Raw genomic sequence first — 22,391 nt, forward strand, 5'->3', positions numbered from 1 at the left:
TTATGTGAATCGGCGCCAAAAGGTTAGAAATGATGATGATTCGATTGAAGTTATTAAAAGTCTTAAATGCCAACTTTGTTTGATTTCATCAACATGAGTAAAGTTGCTTTTGTCTCGATTTTGGAAGGAAACAAAAGATTGAATGCAGCGTCAATGCTGATTTCTATTCTGAGATAAATTGGCTATTCAAAATTCAATAAATAATGCTTATCTTTGGAGTTAACAAACAAATCTTAATTTAATATCTGATGTTGACAAAAATGCCAAAAGTCTTCCACTTTTGTTTTAAACATATGAAATATAATTTTCATAAGATAAAATATGCATAGATTGAAGTAAATGAAATGTATGTATAAAAATAAATAATGATAGTGGAGCTAAGATATAATTATTATTTTAAAAGATCGAAATAACAGAAAATTGTTTTCTTACCAATTTGTGTAATTTAATTTAAAGTTGTAAGATTTAATTTTTCTATTAATAATGATTTTTTACTAATTTTTTTAAATTCATTTTTAAAAGGTTTTATTTAGTTTTACTCTTATTCATTATAAATTGTTCTCATTATCAAAAAATTTAAGCATTACTTTCATTTGAAGCTGCCTTGCAAAATGACATTTTAGTATTGTAATTTCTCTCTTTTGATGATTTAGTAAGAAAAAAATTGATTGAAATTTCACATATAAACGGTATTAACATCCTGGCCACTTCTTATTTTCACCTGCGTATAAATTTTACATAAAATGAAGTGGAGAGAAACCACCTTGCTTGTTTTGCAATTCGTCTCGTCCGCCAAACATCTTCTCTTCTTGCTTTCTCGTTCCCAATTTTTTTTCTCCTCAAAGGAATAATGGGCGATAAATCAGGCGCGGATATTTCGCGATTTGCCGGCAGTCAGAATGGGTCAGGCAGACAATTAGCGAGGCATTGTCATGCGGCGGCTGCCCGCAGAGGCAATTTTGCGCCTGCGAGTGGCGGACAGGTGCAGAGCAAGGCAGGTATTTCCGCGGCGCGGCCTACATTCGCGTGCGCACCCTTTCAATTGAAATTCGCTCCTTTGATGATGCTGCTGACCGACATACCATTATAATTCCTCCTCTCTTTGAAAAATGTGCTGTACGCCGTTTCATAAGTGGCTTTCCTCGTCGCACGCTCTTTTGAAAAAAAAATAAGTGCGCAATTAATTACAAAATGCGGCAGGAATGTGAGAGAGGAGAAAAAGAAAGATTGTTTCTTAACCCAACAAACACAAAAGGTTGGAATAATTATGCCGCAGTTTCAAATACAGAGTTTAAACATTTTAATTGATTTACGAGTTCAATCTTACGCAATGAGATAACGCACGCAAGTCAATCATCCTTCAGCAGATGAGCTAGAATTAATTTCATAAAGCTCAACTTTCTCTCAATTTTAATGATTTGCCAACCCTTAAAATTTAAAATTTTATAAATAATTAGTATACCGTCTATAATTTTAATTTACTTTTGTTAACTAACCATTTCTGTTCTTCTTTCATTTAAAATATATATCCAATTTTCTCCTTTTTTCATTGAATTAAAATGAGATTTGAAATATTAAAAATAAAAATTCACCCAAAAACATTTTTTTTCCACGACAAATTCAAATTTCAGCTGATATCCACTGCTTTTTTAAATTTAAATTATTATTACATCTAATTGTGTCTAATTTATATTATTTGTTTATTATTTTTTAATAATCTGTATAACCTACACTGCTAGAAACCACATAATGTCCAGTTACACAATTGGAGGAATTTTATTTCTTTCTTCTAAAGGATGACTCTGCGTTCTGCAGATTATTTTCAAGGCGTGGGTAAATTTTTCGTCCAATTCGCACGCATTTGGGCCAAAAAGTGCGCGCATAACGTCGGAGAGATAAAAGTTACCTCAACCGCAGCCGCCTGACGTAATTTTCATAATTCGCGCGTTAATTACGCGGTTGCTCTTGAGACGGTTATTTTCTCCGAAAAAAGAAAGATAAACACGCGGCGGGGATAAAAGATCAAATTGGCCTACTAAACGCTAGGGCAATAACAGGGGTTTGTCCAGGAAATGATTGGTTTGCTTTCTACGTTCAATTTGCATTTGATTGCACGGCCGTGGGCGAAAAAGAAAATAAATATAAGGTTTCATATATTCAGATCTAGTTATTTTGTAACGCGCGCTTTTGTGATTAGATCAGTTGCACGATAGGATGGGAATGGGAGTTGCATTTTTAGTACTGATTGTTTACTTTCTTGTGCCAACGGGCATTTGTTTTTCATATTTAATACTCTGCAAAGTTCATTTATCATTTTTTTAAATTTTGCAAGTCATGTGCGGGAAAATGTTTTGAATGCCTTTTAAATATTTTAAAATGTTTGTAATGTAGTATTTTTTTTTTAGATAGTTAATAAGATAATTTATTTTAAAAATTTACTCATTCATTTTATTGTGTAATGAAAGTAATGAAATATTATAATCACTATAATCCAAAGATCTAATACAAAATATAAGTACAAGGAAAAGAAGTAGCTGAAGTTTTTAAATTTAAATTATTTGTGTATTCTGGCAGTGTTGTATCTTTTGGAGTTTATTATTTTTCTAATATTTTGTGTATGAATTACATTTCTCCCAAACAAATTTTTGATGTAATTTGATGCATCAATTTTGTTTTAAATGATTTATTTAGAAAAAAGATGGCATTTTGAAATATTAGTCCGAATCAAGTCGATATAAATAAAATTATAAAAAAAGGAATTTTTTTAAATTTATATTTTCTAGGTTCCTTTTTTTCTTGCGACCTTTTTATTTCTCTCATATACTATTGAGTACATCATATTATTTTGATATTTTGGCGAGTTCATCACCTTCTGCAAGATGATTTGAAAGTCACATACGCACGCAGTCCCATTTCTTATAACTCCATCGGAAGTTACACAAATTTCACTCAAGAAAACATAATTTGCATAATCCCCTTGTTTCAAGGAACTCTCCCATAAGAAAAAGAAGTACAGTTGTTCGAAAACGTGTCCGGTGGTCAAAATAATTCCCTCGGCAAATTCGAATACCGTTCGCGCAAAAAAGTTCGACACTGGGAATGCAAACTCACTGCAAACAAAAGCAGCCTTTATCGCGTGCATTGCAATGTAATAATTGTGAGTTGTGTTGACGTTTGTGGCGCCTCAATTTTATTTTATTGTTTTTGTTTTGTCAAAGTTTAGTGCGTGGGAGAATCGGCCGCGGAGGATGCGGCGGCAGACAATGCGCGATAGTGAGAGCATCCGCGCCTGGGCCTCACTCATTCTCATCTCTGCGCCTAACCTCCTAACCCATAAATGACAAGAATGGGAAGGATAAAAAAAATATATTCACCTTTGACAACACACGTACCATTCGCACCTGCCGGAGGTGCGGAAATTCTATTACCAACTAATTTGATTACTCACAACTTCGTGAGTGGCTCAACCTGTACTTGCAAATTTCTTATGCGTTGGAAAATCAATTCACTATAATAGTTATAATTTAAAAATAAAAATAACTCACTGCGTAGCGGATTGGGTCTTTTAAATCTTGGAAACTTCAGCAAAATTCTTGCTAGTGTTTGTTTCTTTTGTCCAACAATCCATTTTTTTCTAACAATGAATAATTATGAATATTAGGTTTTCATGTTTTGTAACAATTGGAAAAACAAACAATGGATTAATAAAAAAAAACATTTTACTATTTATGAAATTTAATTGCTTTGAGGTCTTTTTGAGGCAATTAATTTTTTTATCTCATTTTTAGTGAAATTAATATTTAATTGCTTTATTAAACTTTTGTGATAATTATTAAAAAAAAAATGAAATGTCAGCTCCCCTTCACTTGTTTCATGAAAGTTCAGCTTTATAATTTACTTTCCACAGAAAAAACATCCAGCCTCGTGCATAAGGTGATATTTTTCTCTCCAGCACTTGAATGGATGGAGAATAAAATTCCAAAGTTCATTTGTTTTGCATGATTTGATTTTAAAACTTATAGTGTTTCTGCGCGACCGATTTTTGTGTGGGAGCGACACATTTTCGTGCTGCCTGCGTGGGTTCTAATTGTGATTGATAAGGGAAATAATAAAAAAATGTAAAAGTTTCTCCTGGCGACACACGCGTTCTTGGCCAAAACCGGCAGCGAGTTTATTAGCTAATGAAGTGAGGAAAGTGCATTTTGATCGTGTTGGAAATTAAAGAGCGCGATTAATGACGCCCGAGGACTTTTACTTTTTCTTGAAATGCCGAGAGATTTCTGTTTTGATCGTAAAATAAACAGCATTTATGGAATCAAATTAAATATTTAATATTTTCGCATAAATTAAATTTCACGGTGACAATTCAATTTCCAGGCTGTTATCACACCACTTATCAGGTGCGATAAGTTTAGAAAGGTGAAAGTGATTAAAATTTTGGCCTTTGAGAAAAGGAGGTGCTATTATGCGCTCTCCGTGTGCAACAACAAGTTTAAGTGGTTGGTAATAATTGGCCCAGGGGTACATGACTTATTGCATTGCGAGGCGAAAGCAGTATTTCCAGCAGCAACTCGCCAACTTCCTGATCTCTCGCAGCAGGCGACGATGTCTAGACCAGGGGACCATTCAAAGCTTAAAAAATACCCACGGAAGTTGGTTAAATATTTAAAAAAAAAAATCTTAAAAAGAGATGAAATTCCATTTATTTATTAAAATTATTTGAATATTGCAACAAGAATGAACTTGCAAATCTTTCAGTGTTTCATCTCAAATTTTTGTTAATACTTTTTGCCACTTGACGTCTGAAGAGCTAAATTGCTTCTTTTGTCCAAGAGCAAAAAACAATTTCCATTTAAAATCCCGTCAATATCACTTGTCATTCACGTTGTTTTGGTGAAAGCAGATAATTTTGCTAATTGTTTGTAACGGCCTTTTTCAGATGCGACTAAAAGCAATTCGCAGTAACGGTGAGTAGTACCTTTTTAGTAAAATAAATTATTTCACAACAAGTCAAAAACGAGGGGCAGGAACAAAGGAACAAAGTGCACTTGTTTTCGTTTTTAATAATGCAAATTATGCACGGCTCGAGAGATACTTCCTATTGAGGCAATAAGTACGTCTGTCTAATTAACCCGGTTTAATATGCAGGATTATTAATTCTGCAGCAGACTTGAAATTAATTACGAGTTAGACGAGAGACGAGGAAGCTTTGCTGCTCCATCAACTTTCTATCGGCCAATTAGGAAAAAATCCGCGATTGTTATGTAATAAATTTGCTCCAGATCTTGTTGGTGTATCAGATTCATCTCGGCCATCAATCAAATTGAAAGATATCTGTGGGGAAAGTAAAGTATTGTAAAAAAAAATTACTAACTGAAAATTAGAAGTAAAATACATTTTTTTCCATCATTGAAATCTCCAATGCCAATTTGATCAAAACTTCAGACGCTGTCAATAAAAAAAAAAATAATATAAAGTGCAATTACAAAGAAAGAAAGAAAGTGAAAGAATTTACATTCACCAATTATTTACCGGACACGACCGGCAAACGCCCTGTTCTGAAAGTCAATAGTTGTGGGTGGAATAAACTTTGAAAATATATAATAATTTCACTAAGTTAATCAGCGCGCGAAAGAAAACGGAAACAATCGCTCGCAATGCATCAGCAGACAAACAAATTAGCGCCACATCACATGTGAGAGAGAGAAGGATTTTTTCTTTGAATGTAAATGACGGTGTGGATTTAATATCACAAGGGCTTCTGCTGCTCAATGGACTGCTTTCACCAAAGCTGCTGGCAAGGGTGTGGTTGCAGGTCTCGTTTTCCAGACACATATGTACGAGCGAGTCTGTTTCTTTCTCACTCTGGCTTGGGCACTTCTTAATGTGTGCTTTTAATTTCCATAAGCTGCCGACCGAAGAAAGGGGCGCGCTTGTGCCGATCGAGAATGAAAGTTCTTGTTTGCACCATAAAGTTTGATCACCTTGATTGATCGGCCAGGTAATTCGAATCGGTCCACCAGCTCCAGTTTCGGTTTTGGCAGATTTCTCATTCTGCATATTTGATATTTCCTGCTGGATTAGAAATAGGAAACTGTGGCCGGTTTCTCCCAAAATCAATTTTTTAATTGCAACAATTCATCAGAAAAAATAGTCTCATTTTGGTATCTTTAAACCGTTTTATGAACACATAATATATATCTAGTAGAAGTAAAAGTTATGATTTTTTACTGGTTTTACTGTTTGTGAAAGAAATAATAAAATAAAATTACGATATTATCAAGTATTTTCTGCAACTTTAGAATATCACGTATTTATCTGCCGATTTATAATTTTTTCCTGTAGTAATGTGGAACAAAAAGAATTGTTCAACAGCAAAACCAATTATTTATTTCGGGCAAAGTAACAGTTTCGTTATCAAGAGCGAAATAAAAAGAATTTGAGCGGAAGTGCTGCTTACCGCGAGTTACACGCAGCCGCGTTATTAATTCATTAGCGTCCCTACTGATCTTGTTAAAAATGTATCTCTTCCGAGCGCAATTCGCCGTTAAAGTTACATCACATACGTGCAGATTTGGCACAACGATCTGAAATAATTTTATTCAGATAGTTTCAGTTGATAGTTCCAACGCAATGCCCCTGCTGTTTTTTTATTCTCTCATTCTATGTTCACGATATTTTATTATTGACACCCCGTTCAATTCGCACAAGATCTAATTAGACCAGCAAGGCCTTGAGCAGGGCGTGTCTCGGAAAATCTCTCTTTTTGCCGTGTCCGGCCGGCCGACGTCTGCTGCACACAAACCAACAACCTGACCTTGCGTTCGAATTGCAGTGACTCTTATTTTCAAAGCGCTCCACCCACAAATGGGCGCGGATGATTAAGCGTAGAGGAATGGTCTTGAAAATCGATCAAAACTTAAGAAAATAAGAGATGCAAGGTCTGCAGTCAATTGAGATTTAACTCGAACTAGATTGTTCTGAGCCGTCAATCACGCAAAAGGGCGGATCTCTCGTCTAGCCTTCCTCATTGTTATCAAAGCTGAATTAATTTCTTCCCTAAAAGGAGTTCGCCACCTGTATTCACCTTGACAGGAGAGGAAAGAATTTTGGTTGTTGAAGATAAAATAATATTCCAAGCAGTTTTTCAAATTAAACATACTGGCATAACTTTAGAATTTCTTAATTTTTCACTAAATTTAGTATAAATTTATTTAAAACATACGAGTTTTTAAGAAAAATTGTCTATTTACAGTTGAAGTTATTAAAAATTTACCCTGAAATTCAAGTCTATGATATGGAAAAAATTAGCTTTCTTACCTTGATTTAAAGTATTATTAGAGGACAAAAAAGCTAGGATCAAAATTAAATTATATCCAATATTAGCTATTTTATTTACATTGAGACCTTAGAAAATTACTTTTATTCCAGACCAAGCCGGAATTATTTTTATTGATGTGCTCTTTTTTTACAAAAACATCTTGCATGTTTATTTCAAGAAATTAAATCATTTAATAAAAGAATGGAGGTTTTCCACTTGGCTCTTTGGACGTGACATATCATTTACAACCACCATAATTAACTAGCCTAACAGCTCGGGCCGCCCTGTTAGCGCATTTAAATACATTATTCTCTTCTGGCATCTCAGACCGTGAAATCGTCAAAAAAGGAAACGCCCAGAGGCGCCACAGCTTCCTGCGGTCTCGTGCTTTTGCATAACTCTGAGAATCGCGAAAAAAGAAGAACGGAGAACAAAAGAAGAAAATGCACCGCTAGTTGACAAGAACAAGTGCGGTATTGTTGTTGAATGAATGGCCGGTTGGCAGATTGACCTTTCGCAGGAAGGACTGCGTCTGGCGTCTCGTTTTTCCACTCGGATCTATCAATCGAGTGTCACATAACTGCAGTGTTGTAGGTTAGTACTGCGCACCGCTAAACGTCCTATATTTCGGCCCTGAGAAGCTGTGTGAATTTCAGCCCGAGAAAGGTGACGTCACGCCGAGCAGACGCGCTAACGGCACCTGCTGCTGCTACACATCTAGCCAAACGAGATGCTTACAGGGTCACCAGAGCCAAGCCTGATGCCTGCATATCATTACGCTCATTCCTCCTCGCTCTTTTTTTTCATCGGGTGTACCCAGAAGAAGAGAGCACGCTCAAAAATGAAAAGCCACCGCACGGTTTCCTCTTTCTTGCGGTCTTTCGCTAAAAATTTACTTTTCTGTTCTGATTCGTTTGATTTTAAGCCTGATTGCAGTTTTAAAAAAATAAATGGAAATAAACATGCACAATAATTTTTAAATAGTTATGCATTTTTTTAAATACAATTTTATTTATGTTGGTGATTTTTAAACGCATAAATTTGTTATTTAATTACTATGATACTATGATTTCTGTTTTATTTTTTACAACTTAATTAATTATTATTTTTTTATTATTTATAAAATATATTTTGTAAAATTGTTAAATCAATTTGTATTTTTGTATATTAACCCTATTTGGAGAAAAAAAATTTTCAGCCATAATTTTTTCAAATATTGCTGTTGCAGCGATATGGCAGTTACAGTTTAACAATCTTATTAATAAACTTTTATTACGAACGTCTTTGGGTCATCAATAAATTGATCCATAAATTAAAATAATGTATAACTTGCATTCTACAAGTGATTAATGGAATGAACGTGGAATTCAAATTCACCTCCCCATAAGGAAAAATTTATGGCTTTATTTGTTATATTATTTATGAGAGTATGCTACTTTTTTTAACTAAGGTCACCAATTTCACTTAAAATATTCCCATTAAAAATATTCCTTCTCTTCATACATCCGCCTGTCCAAATAAATTTCTCCGGCCCACGAAACAAGAAGTTTTTTCTATCTCTTGCTATTTATTTTACCCTCGATCCTTTCTATTGGCGTACCTTAATTAATTTCTGTACAGTGTCGACACGTGCTCATTTGGTTATTAGCTAAGTGTCCTAAAGTGGTACAAAACTTTCTAACGAACCGAGGGCGAAAACTTGAGTGACCACAGCAGGTCGTTCGTAAAATGTGTGGCCCGAGGAGCAAAAATACTTCTCTCGTCCATAAGGAAGGAGATGGATTGCGTGCCTCTCGAATATGTGTGTCGCCCTTGTTGGGCAAAAAAAAAAACTGAGAGGAGAACATCAGTTGCGGTTTGTAACTGATTATTTTCGTCGAAGTTTCGTTCTTGACCTCCACACTGGGAAATCAGGACAAATTATATTAATTTTGGTTGCCAAATTTTTATGACTCTAAAAATAAGAAAGGTCGAAAAAATGAGATAACTTTAATGATTAATGTGGTTAATAATATTTATCTAATATTGCACTAATATAAAAGTAATTATTCTCTAATGGAGCTATTATCTCATAAGGGAATCACGCAAACAAAATTTTTATTTGCTCCTCACGTTTTATGCAAAAACTTGAAGATTCATATCGACAAATTCCCTTTGAAGAGAGATTTATTATTGTGCTCATTTCAAATTGAAATTCCGTTGAACTGCCAACAACAACAAGAAGTGTGAAGTCATTGTTTGGTTTTGTAAAATATTTGCATTAAATAAATTTTATCTCATCTGGCGATTTTTCAAATTTGTTATATACTGCGTGTGTGGCCGGAACGGAGCCAAGTTTGCGCAATTTGCATGTGTGTTAAAGGGTTTGTATAAATAATAGAGTCATTAGTGGACAAAGGAGGCCTCCTTAAAAGTGCCACAACATGCTATAATATATGAAAGGTGTGAAAAAGGCAGCTCGCGTTCTCACAACGCATCCGAAATTTATTATCTAAGCGCTAAATTACGCGTTTAAGTCTTTTTCTACTGTCGATCGGAGGATGCAGGTCGCGAGGACAATTAGGCCTCGGTCACCGGCGGCCGTCCGGTCCGTCTGGTTTATTTATTTGTTTCATTATGTAACTCTGCGTCGGCTGGTGAACAATCGACCTGGACGAGCAACCTGACACGCCGCCAGCATAACGGAATCCAACCCAAAAACAGTGCAGCTTTTTAATGGATATGATATAATTCACGCCGCGCCGAACACGCTGCTCCTTTGAGCAAACAGCTGTTGCAAAAACTACACCAAAAACACCGCGATGCGTGAATTTTTGCAGTTTTCAAACGGAAGGAACCGAGGCAGGTCATCACTGCGAGAGGAGAACGCGAAATATAATTGAAGCTTAAATTTAATTCTGTATTGTTTGGTGGTTACAAAACATTATAAAATTTTAAAAATTTAATAAAATTAATAAAACATAACTTACCATTTATTTTATTTGAATTTTAAAATTTGATTATATTGAATTAAAATCTATTAGTTCAAATTAATTTTTATTGATCTTCATTATTCAATACAAGTTTCATAACGACAATTATTTATTTAATTTTATAAATTGATTTCATTACGTATATCTTCATGAGAAAATTCCTGGTTGTTTTAGAGAAATATAAGAGTATAAACAAATAAGTTTCATAGTAACAATTGATTAATTACTGATAAGCCGTAAATAGCGATATTTTTCTACTTCAAAACAATAACAAATCTTGTTTCATATTTTATAAGGGAAAAATGTTACGCTCTTCAAAGGCTGTAAAATCCATTTATATATTTCTTATTATCCACAAAGTTAGCTTTAGATTTAATATAATTTATTTTTAATTAATTTTTCAGTACCTTAATTGTATAATTAATGCAAATTGTTTACACACAAATTTTTTAAAGTAATTAAGCTAATTATTCCGTAACGAACTTAAGACTGTTTCATTATAATCAAATTTAAAATTCTAATAAATTCACCGCAAGGGAAATTTTCTAAATAATAAATTATTTTCATTTAAGTTTAACTTGCGAGCACCACTTAAATAGATTCTGACTGAATTATATTTTGATGTCCCGGGGTGTCTTTGGAATTTCTCGCAACCAGTAATTTGAATGTCCGCACTCATCATTGTTGTTCTCCTACTTTCTCTAAAAATGCCAAAATATTTTTGAAAGCTTCACTTTGATTCATCTGCCAATAGACACACATAACAATAATCATCGCCTTTGTGCGCAAAACCGGCGAAAACTCACGCAACATAATAGTTTCAGGATGCAAACAAACAATCACAATATTCACACGCCTCTTCAATTCGGTGCAACTGACATTTCGGAATAGCCGTTTGTTTGTTGCGTCACAATTAATTATTATTGTCTCTCAGATTTTGAATAATATACACGTGTTGCAACACGAATCGACGATGCACCTTTCACTTGAAGAAGAGAAGAAGATGCAACAAAGGTATAACTTACGTATTAACGTACTTTCACCTCGTAGTTTAATTGAATGGGTCTATGATCCGCTCCAACTGCATCAAACAAAGACGAGGGGCCTCTCTTGACACGTGTAAATTGAAATCCATCAACATCAGCACGAAGAGAAGAAGAGAGAGACTGTATCAAACTCTCTTTTCTCGGACTGGTCGTGATTAATCGTCGTGGCAGTAATGGCTTTTTTAATCCACGCTAGGGACGCACTTATTTATTTTTTTAGCTTGAAAAGTGACTCGGCTGAGAAGGAATTTTTGATTGAATAGTTTTTGTCAGGAAGAAAGTTTACTTTGATAATCATATTGTAGTTGAGTAATAATGCATGTTAGATCCGAGATTTGGAATGTTTGATATTTTAACAAGTAGGCCGAGAATTTAAATTGATTGAAATTCGCTCCGGTTTCTCTTAATCAGGTCCATTTTGAGACGAGCATGACTTCATCCTTGCAGTGTTATTATGCACAGTATTTAAATTACGTAATGAATTATTAATGAGAGGAGTTCAATATCGCACGGGCAAATTAGGGGCGGAACTCTTTTGTAACCGCCGATGAATAACACGCGGCATTTATTTTTACAGGCGTGTTTTTTTCTTTTCGTGTTTGTCGGCGGTGCATACAATAGGCCGTCTTTACCTTTATATTGCCTGGCGTTATTCCCACTTGTAAATTGGTCGAGAGGATGTTTGGACACGAAAAATAATTGCTTCGTGTGCGACAGGTCCTGTATATAAAATCGGATGTTTGTTTTCGTTGTTCTCACAGTCATAGAAAGGGGCAGAGTTGTGAAATATGTATTTTTCCTTATTTGAAAGGTTAATTATTTCAAATTTTTATAAGGCCGAGTTCAATGAAAATTGCAAAAACATTGGAGAGCGGAAAAATATCAAGGTTTGTTAATTGCAATAAAAATTAGAGAAGAAAAGGAATGAAATATTCTTGAAACTATTCAATTGGCCTTCTGCACAAAAATTATCATATTAGGAGTTAAATAATCTAAGAAAATGTTGCATAAAATAGTTTTTATTCATTATCCAGCCGCACAAATACATTTTGAGATCAAAAAGAAATTTTCTTTTTAATTCAAAATTTTTTTATTTTATTGTTCTTGTTTTGTTTAATTAGTTTTATTCCAGTGGTACACATATTCCTTTGGCTCGCCCAAATGTAGTCTTTCATCAAACTTTTCTATATTTTTTATATTTATGTAATGTTTTTCTTTAAATTTACTAAATATCCAAATTAATTTAAAACTAAATTAAGTATCAATCCAAGTTTTGATAATTTTTAATAACAAATTAAATTCCGCATCTAATTTGTTCTCCTTTACATGATAATTTACAGAACCTGCACCAATAAATCAAAATTAATCGGCAAATTTGGCAGGGCCGAGATAGGCCGGGCGTCGCGCACACGTCCTCTACCGATCGTTAACCTTTTCTCTCTTTTTCTTTCCACTCTCCGAATCCGCGAGACTCCTCCTTTTGATTTAGCGCTCTCCACATTTTTTGATATACGCGATCGCGTTTTTGTTTTAACAGCCCAAAATTAGGCGTCGCTGCTCCGTTCTCATAACAGTACATGGCACCAATCGAAATCCGCCGCCGCCGCAGCTTCCAATTATCAAATAAATGATGGCATTTATTATTCGTTTCGTGGTTGGAACTAAAAGAAGAAGAAAATCGCGTAGGTTGCATAACCAAATGGTCGGTCGCCACCGGCTGATGCGCGCGTTCGTGATCTTCATGCTTGGTTAACTGTAACATTTCATATCACTGCGCCTCTCCACGATAATCTGCCCGCCTAATAAAAATGCCTCTGCTTCCTCGGCCAATCCTCGCCGGAATATTCTGTGATTCTTTATTCGGTCGCGCTACTCCGTGTCTTTCTTCAAAGAGGCTTTGAAAGGTTTTTTGCAGCGACAGCAATCGAGAGTGTTGCCATCAAAGGACCACAGATAGCCGGAAAATTGCTCGTTTGATACCGATTGAAAGTTTTTGTTCACAGTGTGTCACTCTTATGTGCACAGTGACTTGCGAAAGCAAATGTTTCAAAATCGAAGCAGTTTCTCAAAATTTTCAAGTAGAATAAACTCAATAAAGTGCGTTAAAAATTATAATAAAATACATTAGTTTTATTGTGATTAATTCAAATTCATCATCATCATTTTAAACTTGTAATTTTTTAGAAAGTTATTTAATCTAGGCTCTTTTTAATTCATCATCAAAAACACTTTTTTAGAATATTTTTTTTTATTCCAGATTAAATAATATTTATTAATAATTTTAAACTTAACCTTGGATTTTTTTATGTATTTTAAATAATCTTGATATCCATATTATTGTGTTCAATGCCTAGACATCTTTTAAATATTTATTTTTTGAGTAACAACCTGGACTGGACTTGATTAATTGTAGATTGTGTATCAGCAGCTCCCCGTCTGATGTCTGATGAAAATCTTATCTTAATTGATCCTCTTAATATAATTTGATTCATTTAATTTTATTTATTAATACACCTGGCTGTTATAAATTTTCAATTTCAGAACCGTTAATGTCTCTTTCTCGCGAGCAATAACGGACCGAAAAACAGAGAAATCCGAAACTTCTCTGGCTGGCGGATAACTGTGTCAAGCAAACTTGTTTCCTGCATAAATTTGGCCAATTCCAATTTATTTAAACGAATCGGCGCGGTGTCAAGCAGTGGGACGGGCGTGCCCCAATAAAACTATATAATATATACACACAATTTACATTTTGGAATTGATCCGCCAGAATATAATGTATACATTTAATTAAATACACACCGCCTCTTGAAAGGTGCCAATTTGCATGGTAATTGTATATATATAAGTTTTCGCGTGTTCGAAAACACCGCATTCAATGCAAAATTTTCGAGGAAAAAAGAGAAGACGTTTCCTCTTTCTCATAGTTTCTTTTATGGAAATCGATCCAAATGACGCGTAATTGTGATTCAGCTGTTACAACACGGAACAATCATATAATTCACCCACGTTACACGCGACTTTCTGTTTTGTTTTGGCAGCAAACTCCTTTATAATAATTCCGTCGGTGCCAAAAGAGACTTTTACCACTAATATAATTTCGCAGCCAGCACCTGCCTGGGCGCATCAGCTGCGTGCAAATTCGCTTTTCCGCGAACACCTCCCGAGTTTTGTCAGAATCGGCTTTTCACTCAGCAGACCACGCCATATGTTGGCGTGTTTCTGGACTGACGCGCATTTCTCGCAAGGAGAGAAGATGCGTTTCGTTTTGTAATACCCAATACGTTCAAAGGCAGTTTTTATGTAGGAACAAATTAAATTAAAATACGGCAGATGGTTGTTAAAAAAAAAAACTGAAGGAGTATTTTGAAATTGAATAAAATCAATTTAAACTCTAATTTCATGTTTACTATACAAAGCCAGCTGTTGGAAGGGCAGAGAATTTCAGGCATTCGGTTACAGAAAACTGTTGCTAAATTTGTTCAGCTTTGTGCTTCACTCACGATGGAATGTTAGTCGCAATAATTAATATAGGAGCAAAAGCATTCTCCGTTCATAATTAAAATCAAATCAGTTTTAAACATTTCTTGAGTGATATTAATTTTTAAATTAACTTCTTAAATTAATAAAAAAAGATATAATATATTTATTAATTAAATCCTAAACTTCTGCATTGTTAGATCTTTTTCAACCTGTAATTTCAATGTCCTTTTTCACAAGTATGATTTCTCCCGATGAAATTTCATCTATGAAATCTAGTGTAATTTCTTTTAAGCCCGAAACAGGTTCTCCATTTGATATCTTTGATTTGTGCACCACTATTTTCTTCCTCTAGCCTAATTTGCGTAAATGTACATGTTTGGATCATTTGCAAATTTCAACCCACATTCGCCAGATATCGATTTCGCTCTTAACGAGATAGAGACATTCCCTTTTGGGTGCCGCTCAAGAGGATGATCGTGTGTGTTTTTGCATGTGTGCGTGGAAATGGAGAGCGATGCTCTCGATTGATCGTATAAAATATCCATGCTCAAGAAAGACAGACCCCCGCACTACTCTGCTGCTCGAATACAAAATCGACCCGCCGGAGAAAGTCAAGCAAGTGTGGTACTTGGTTCGTCCGAGCGCTGCTTTTAACGAGATACAAATGCGTGTGAGAGAGTGAGTAATCCAACAGCACCAAAAGTCCATCCATCGCGCCGCGATGCTGGAGAGCAAAACAACTTTTCTCCTTTGGCATCCGGGTCGCGACACATAAAACAAGATTCTCCGCTTGTGCCCGCACTTCTCGGGTTTCTTTTTATTTGTGAATAAAAAATAGACGACACTTTTCTTCTTCATCTTCTTTGCGGTTTGATCATTTCATTTTAAACCTCGGTGAATTTGAACAAGTTGTGGGTTGGAGAAATTGGGTTTGTCTCTTAATTCCAAAGTGGGTAGCAGCAAATCCACCTGTGGGCGAAGCTGATTTTTTTCTTTTACTTCGCTGGGTGTTGCTTTTCTTTGTCTTTGCGAAAACAAACTGCTTTTGCTTTCTCGGGAGAAAAGGTCAGTCTGAATGAATTCAGTTTGGAAACGAATCGTTTCTGGGAATGTTCGAAAGGTCATTTCTTGCTACACAACACAGTCATTCAAAGTCTCTTAATGCCTGAAGATCTTTTCGACACCGCGACTAGGCAGTATTTAACTTCTGCTCATTTGCTTGTGAAATGTATAGTCAAATGGTCTATTAAAATAATTTTGTAGACAACCAATTTGGCTTTTTGGGCAGTGTTAACCAATTGTGCATAAATGTCAGGTTGTAAAGTTTCTCCAGAATTTTTATCAATTTTTTAAAAGGAAATACTGTTCTTGTAAGAAGATGATTATTATTCATACATATATTCATATCTATTTATTCATCTGCTCAGTAAAAGATTATACATCTTTAATCAAATGTTTTCTTTATATAGTTAATAAATCAAAAACAGATTTTTTTTTTGGAATGTAAAAACAAATTAAAAATTAATTTTACACATCATGCTCTTGGCCATTCCATTTTTTATTTATTTTTTTTTTTTTTAATATTTGTAGGTTTATACATATTGTGAAGATTTTTTAAAATATTTAAGAAAAGATTTGAATTGCTCATATATGTAAATTCCTACCAAAATAATAATTTTTATTTAGTGTTGTTGGTGAGATTAAAAAACAGCACCTTTTTTCACAATTATTATTTCCTTCCCAGGTTCAATTATCAAATTAATCATTCTGCATATTAAAACTGGCGCCACTTTGCAAATTTGCCTCATCGCAATAAAAACGAAAGTAAACGGCAATCAAATGATAATTAAGATTCCAGTGGAGTCCAACTTGAATGTTGTTTTCCAGCGGGCGATTTTCGCATGTCATTAATTTTCGCTCTGGCAATCGCGCAGAATCTTCACACTCGAGTGAACGACTTGACCGTAAGGTTTTTGCTTCTACACGTATATTTCACGAGTTGGAGGCAAATTATGCTGGTATCGATGATGTGCTCGAAAAAGCCCACGCACTTTCCTAGCATTCCAACGTTAGTCTGCAAAATTTGAGTGGCCTCGCCTTTTTAAGGATGACGCGGCGGCGCCGAGTTCAACGCCTTTATCTTTTTCTTTTATTCCGTATTAAAAGAGCATTACGCACCGAAACAGGTGCACACACTTATTTTGGGATTTCGGCGTGTTAATGCATTTCGGCCGTTCACACCGGTGCGCTGAAAGAAGACGTGTTCACAGAGCAGAAAATGGCTTTCGGAGATTGATGCGCTTTTGCCAAAGTGTTTGCTCAAAGGAGCGACGCGGCGCCGCGAGAGTCAGAGAAGGAAAGATAATTATTCATTCTGTCCTTTTCTTAATTACAAAGAACGAAAGACACCAAAAGTTGCAGCATCATTTTTGTGCAGTGCGAATGCAACTTGCCGTCGATTGAAAAGAGGAAACAGTTAATTGGAATGTTTGCGTTTTGTTATTCAAGTGTGACCTCTGCCTCTTTACACTTGACTATTTTAACTGTTAATCAACTTAAAATGCTCAGGATCAACTCAAGCGAACAAAAATTGGAAAGAATCCAAAATATGCATTGAAATTTTAATTATGTATGTAATTTCAATAATTTTTTCGAATAATTTTAATATAATTTTTATATGGTGCCATAATAATTATTTATTGAATAAACGACTTATATATGGCTAAAAATATTGCCTTTGCCAAATTTTTAAGAAGAAAAAAGTAAGAAATAATCTTATTACTCTTATTAGTCTGTTCTCCACAATTTTATTTATTTTTAATTTTTTTTATTCATGAGTCTTACTGGTTTTGATTATTCTCCAGGTTGGTCAACTCTTCTATAGAAAGTTTACCTTCTTTTCTTATCTCCGCTTTTTGTGCAAATATATCTTGCTTTGGTGGAAAGTCTTTGAATCATCCTTTAATATTCAAAACGTGCCTCTTGTAAAAGAAAAGAAAACTGAAACTACCGCTCTCTCAAATTATAACTGCGCCGCATCGATAAGAAAAATCGCTCCCAATACACTAGTTTGGAAAGAAAGAGAGACAATGAAAACGGCGAGCAATCAAATCGTGATCACGCCCGCTTGTCCGAGAGCGAACAACCTTCCAGACCTATTTGGTTGGTTGTGGTTTTTGTTCGGACTCGTGCACCATTACGAGAGCAGCGTAATTTGGGAAAGGCTGCATCAAAAACAACACACAGGTGCCACTAATAACAAACGTGGAAAAGCAACAAGTGAAAAAGAAAGGCTGGAATTTTGTTCTGTTTAGGTGTGATTTTTGTTCATCAATCGGCCGATAAGCCACAAGCTGGCAGTGCGTGCGGTTTTAGCTGTAAAAATAAAGAAGGATTTTCAGCAGCCTGGGAAACAGTTAACTCCGTGGCGCAGGAGGACACACCATATTGATTCTTGTTAACAAATTCCTCCTGTGGTTTTGCCGGAGTGATTTATTTTTCATCTAGCTCTTAACTAGATTCTCACGATCCTTGCGCAATTTTTTCCCGACCGATTGGAAATTTCTTTCTTCTGATTCATTTTGTGCATGTGTGCCGACATTTGAATAATAGAAAAAGCTGCCTGCTCCAGCAAGTTCAGCACGCTCTCAACTTTTCAAGCCCGTTTCATAAATCTCGCGAGCGAAAGCGTTGCTCCTTTGAAAGCAGCTTGTGAATCAGTGAAAAAGGAAAACCGACTGAGATATCGGACTCAAGGCCGATTGCATTTCCAATTTCAACTAAACGAGCAACTTGTATTTTTTGCACCAAGTCTCTATAAAGAGTACGTTCACAATTAGCAACGGAGTTGAGTCATAGGAAAGCTAAATGCCAAAAAAATTAAATTAAATTCTAAATTTTCTAATAGCATTGCATAACAATAATAAAACAATAATCAATAATATTAACTTCTTTACCTCATTTCTTATTATATTTTTTGTTTTTACATAAATATTAAATTATATATAATATTATTAATATTTTTGTTACAATTTATATCAAACTAATATTTTTTAAACCTAAATTTATTAAATAAAATAAGTTTATTAATAAATTTTTCCCTGTCCAGTTCTTCTTCATTATCAAGATGTTAAAAAATACCACTCTGATAGTTTAGCATGTGGATTTTAATACATTCTATACATTATTGGAGGATGGATTTATAAATTAAAATTGTTTTGAATTGAGTTGTAATAATAGAATATAATATTATTTAAAACATATTCAATAAAAATTTTAGTATATTAGCTTAATTTATTTCAATCTTGATTAAACTTGATTAACACTTTATATTAGTGGGGTGTATCTATTAAGTATTAAGGCAGATAATTGGATGGAAACGACAGTTATATAAATTTTTATCAATTTCCAGATCTCTCACACTTCGAATTTCCTCTTCCACGAAATGAAGAAACGCATCCAGAGGTTCCGATTTATTTTTAGAACCGTTAATTGCAGCAGAGCGCGTTTTTCACGCCATAAAACCGAAGAAACAAAACGTTTACGTGTATAAAAGCTGGAAAACGACAAATTGTCCTGCAGCACAATGGTGCCGCTCTCTATATCAAAGAAAAGGACCAAATAATAAAACGTAAAAAAGCCTATTTAGTCCAAGGGGCAACGACTCAATCAATCGGGGCCTGCGTTCAGCTCTGCACGGCGCCGAGATCGTGATTTTGAGAAATGAATAGTCGGCCGCGAAGAGACTCTTCCCGCTGCCCACACCGAAATGATGCATGACCTCAAAACAAAAGCTGGCCGGAGGTGCTCTAGCTTCTCTCGGAAGAGGAAAAAAACTACCGCTCTTTGGCAGGATTCGCGCGGCTTAGATTTTTCTTCTACTCTCACTCCGCGCTGCTCTTTTCGTCACGACGAGCCCTGCTATGCAAATGCGCCGCGGGTGTGCGTTAATTACTCTTCCTTGCGAAACGAACTGATTGAAATTGAGCTTCGCGGAAGAGGCTGCACTTTGTAAAGAGCTATGAAAACGATTGCGAAGAGTGGAGAAAGTACAAATTTCTGCGATAATTTGTTCAATTTGGATCTACTGGTTAAATTCTGTGCGTGTGTTAATGGACCGCAAGTGCTAATTATCTCTCACGGTGATGATTGAAAGGTCTAATTTTTGTAGGAGTTTCTTATTGGCTCTTTTCATTAAGATAACAAGTAATTTTGCTTATTCTCCTCCAATTTTTTTAATTAATTATATTCCAGGACAAATTTTTGAAATTGAAGTTATGGAATTTTAAAAAAAATAGAAAATAAACCAAATTGAATTGTCTGAAAAACCTTTATTTTTAATATTTTCTGAACTTTGCGTTAAAATATTTCATGCACTTCCTTTTAAACCGAATACCTAATAATATTTAATAATTTTTAATTAAAAAAATTTATTTCTTGCATTCGGTTCTTTTTTCGTGAAATAAATCATTCAATTGTTATTTCTGTGTTTAATTATTTGCTTTTGCTTTTAATAGTTGTCTCAATTTAATTTAATGTAAATTTGCATCGTTTTGTTCATAATTAGTATTTCTGCGTTGAATCCAGTAAGAATTAATGATGATTAACTTGAAATATCAAACAAATTCACACAGAAGGAAAATAAAAATCGAACCGAACAGCATTGAAAAAATCAACTTGACCCACCCAAAAAAGAAAAGTGAGAATCAGGTGCGTCTCGGAAATTGAAAGCTGCCTCTCGGAAACCGCAGACCGATCGGCAAATTGTGATGACCTGCGACCCACAGCCAAATTTCAATTTAGATTCTGATCGGCCACGGCAATTTTCACAACAAAACGTTTGAAAAATAACCGTTTCTCTCCAAACACTAATTAATCGCCTTTTACGTGTCGAAAAGGTCTTAAATTTTCATCTCATTGTGAAGAAGGATGACCCGGCGAAAAAAAAATCATTTCTGCCGCTTTCTTCTCTGACTGAGTCTGAGTGGGTGTCGCTGTTTGCCCGGTGGGTGGGCACGGCGCGAATCGTAATTGCGAGAAAGAGAGAGAAGAGGAATGCACACATCTCTTCCGAGATCCTTTTTCATCAACCTGCTGGCCTAAATATTTGGATTGGTACACAATTTGCCTACAAAGCTTTTGCCCGGCGGCCGCTGCTGCAGCTCACAAAGGAACATAATTCCGACGCTCGTGCACTGTGTGTCTGCCTCTCCGTGATAATAATAATATTTTTTCTCTCTCGCTCACACTCCTTCTTTTCATGCGTTGCTTTTTGTAGTATTAATCTTCGTTTGCACGCCTTTTGCTTTTCTGATCATGCTAATTTACACTAGTTGTAAAAATGTGTTTTTTTTTTTTAAGCGAACAAACGCTCTTTTTTGTGTTTTATTACGTATTTAAAAGTATATTTTCTTACGGAATTCGTTTGGTTGCTAATTAAACCGGTTGTTTTAGTCAGGATTTTTGTATTTGTTGCTTCCATCTAGTCAATTTTTATGTTTTTCTTTATTGCTTTCTTGAAAATAATTCATGGCGTCATGGTAAATAAATTCTTTGACCATAGGTTTCTTTACACAACAAGACTCTAGATTTTTCTTTACAATTTCTTAAAAAAAAATAACATTTTTTCTATCAATTGGATTAGGTGGAGTATAATATTGGTAAATGAAAACCTGAATATTATCATTCAATCAAATCTTTAAATTTTGGCCAAAATAATCTGCAAAATTTCTTTTTGTAGTAAAATAGTTTCTTACGTTTAAATGGCAGAATGTTTACAAAATTGATTTCGTCTGTCCTTTCATTTTTACAAATTCATTCACACCTTTTAAAATATGGAAATTCTATTTTTATTTGTCCAATAACAAACATATATTATCTAGATATTTTTCTATTGAAAATTACAACATAATCTAACAATAGATTCTTTTGATTTCATCACATGAATTTCTGGAAATTTCATTCAGCCTTCCAACCAATTATTTTCCTCGAACTGATTTCTCTCTAAAAATTCAATAATATCTCCTTTCCTTATCAACAAAGTGATGGTCCAGCATCTCATTTTTTTCTATCAAATTATTATTCCTTGACATATCAATTTACGTTAATCTACGGAACCTCGTTTCAACGGACCACTTGCTCCTCACGGAATTTTTATTTGAGACTCGTAATCATATCCTCTCTCTCGCGGTCCAAACGCAATTACGGTAAGACAAAGCTTCCTCCCACTTTGGGCATTTATATTTTCATGTTCTCTTACTTAACTCCTCCTCGAGTATAAAAAGCGTGTTTTCTTTCTTATCTGCGGACAAGAAGTGTAGACCACCCGAAATTAATGCTTCCGGCAGTGTAATTTTTCAGCTCTACAAAGTATCGCACGCGAATTAAGCGGCGAATCGGAGCAGTGGACGACGCTATGGCGATTCGCGTCGCCACCATGGTGTGAATTTGCGTTTCGCGCAACGGGATCTGCCGACGACAATAATCCATTAGCGCAGTGATACGAATTAGAGGAGTCTCTCGCGGAAAACAACCGCGCCTTTCGCCTTCCGCCGTTATTCCAAAAATCAC

General features: G+C 35.0%; 2 protein-coding genes across 7 annotated transcripts in view; one reads left to right on the forward strand and one right to left on the reverse strand.

Annotated features, from left to right (window-relative positions):
- LOC132203744 (fasciclin-1) overlaps positions 1 to 22,391 on the forward strand; it is a 91,413-nt gene that overhangs the window by 22,276 nt on the left and 46,746 nt on the right. For 5 of the 6 annotated variants that reach the window (XM_059631734.1, XM_059631737.1, XM_059631736.1 and 2 more), the window contains exon 2: positions 4,940 to 4,967. The exons of the other annotated variant lie outside the window; for it this stretch is intronic. The gene's annotated coding sequence lies outside the window, so the exon portion shown is untranslated. The remainder of the gene's footprint in view (positions 1 to 4,939; positions 4,968 to 22,391) is intronic. 6 annotated transcript variants of the gene reach the window in all.
- LOC132203289 (uncharacterized) overlaps positions 1 to 22,391 on the reverse strand; it is a 48,195-nt gene that overhangs the window by 21,909 nt on the left and 3,895 nt on the right. The window lies entirely within an intron of this gene.

The sequence above is a fragment of the Neocloeon triangulifer genome, unplaced genomic scaffold (assembly GCF_031216515.1).
Source record: "Neocloeon triangulifer isolate White Clay Creek 2 clone unplaced genomic scaffold, ASM3121651v1 ptg000017l, whole genome shotgun sequence".
In the NCBI taxonomy this organism is placed as follows: Eukaryota; Metazoa; Arthropoda; class Insecta; order Ephemeroptera; family Baetidae; genus Neocloeon; species Neocloeon triangulifer.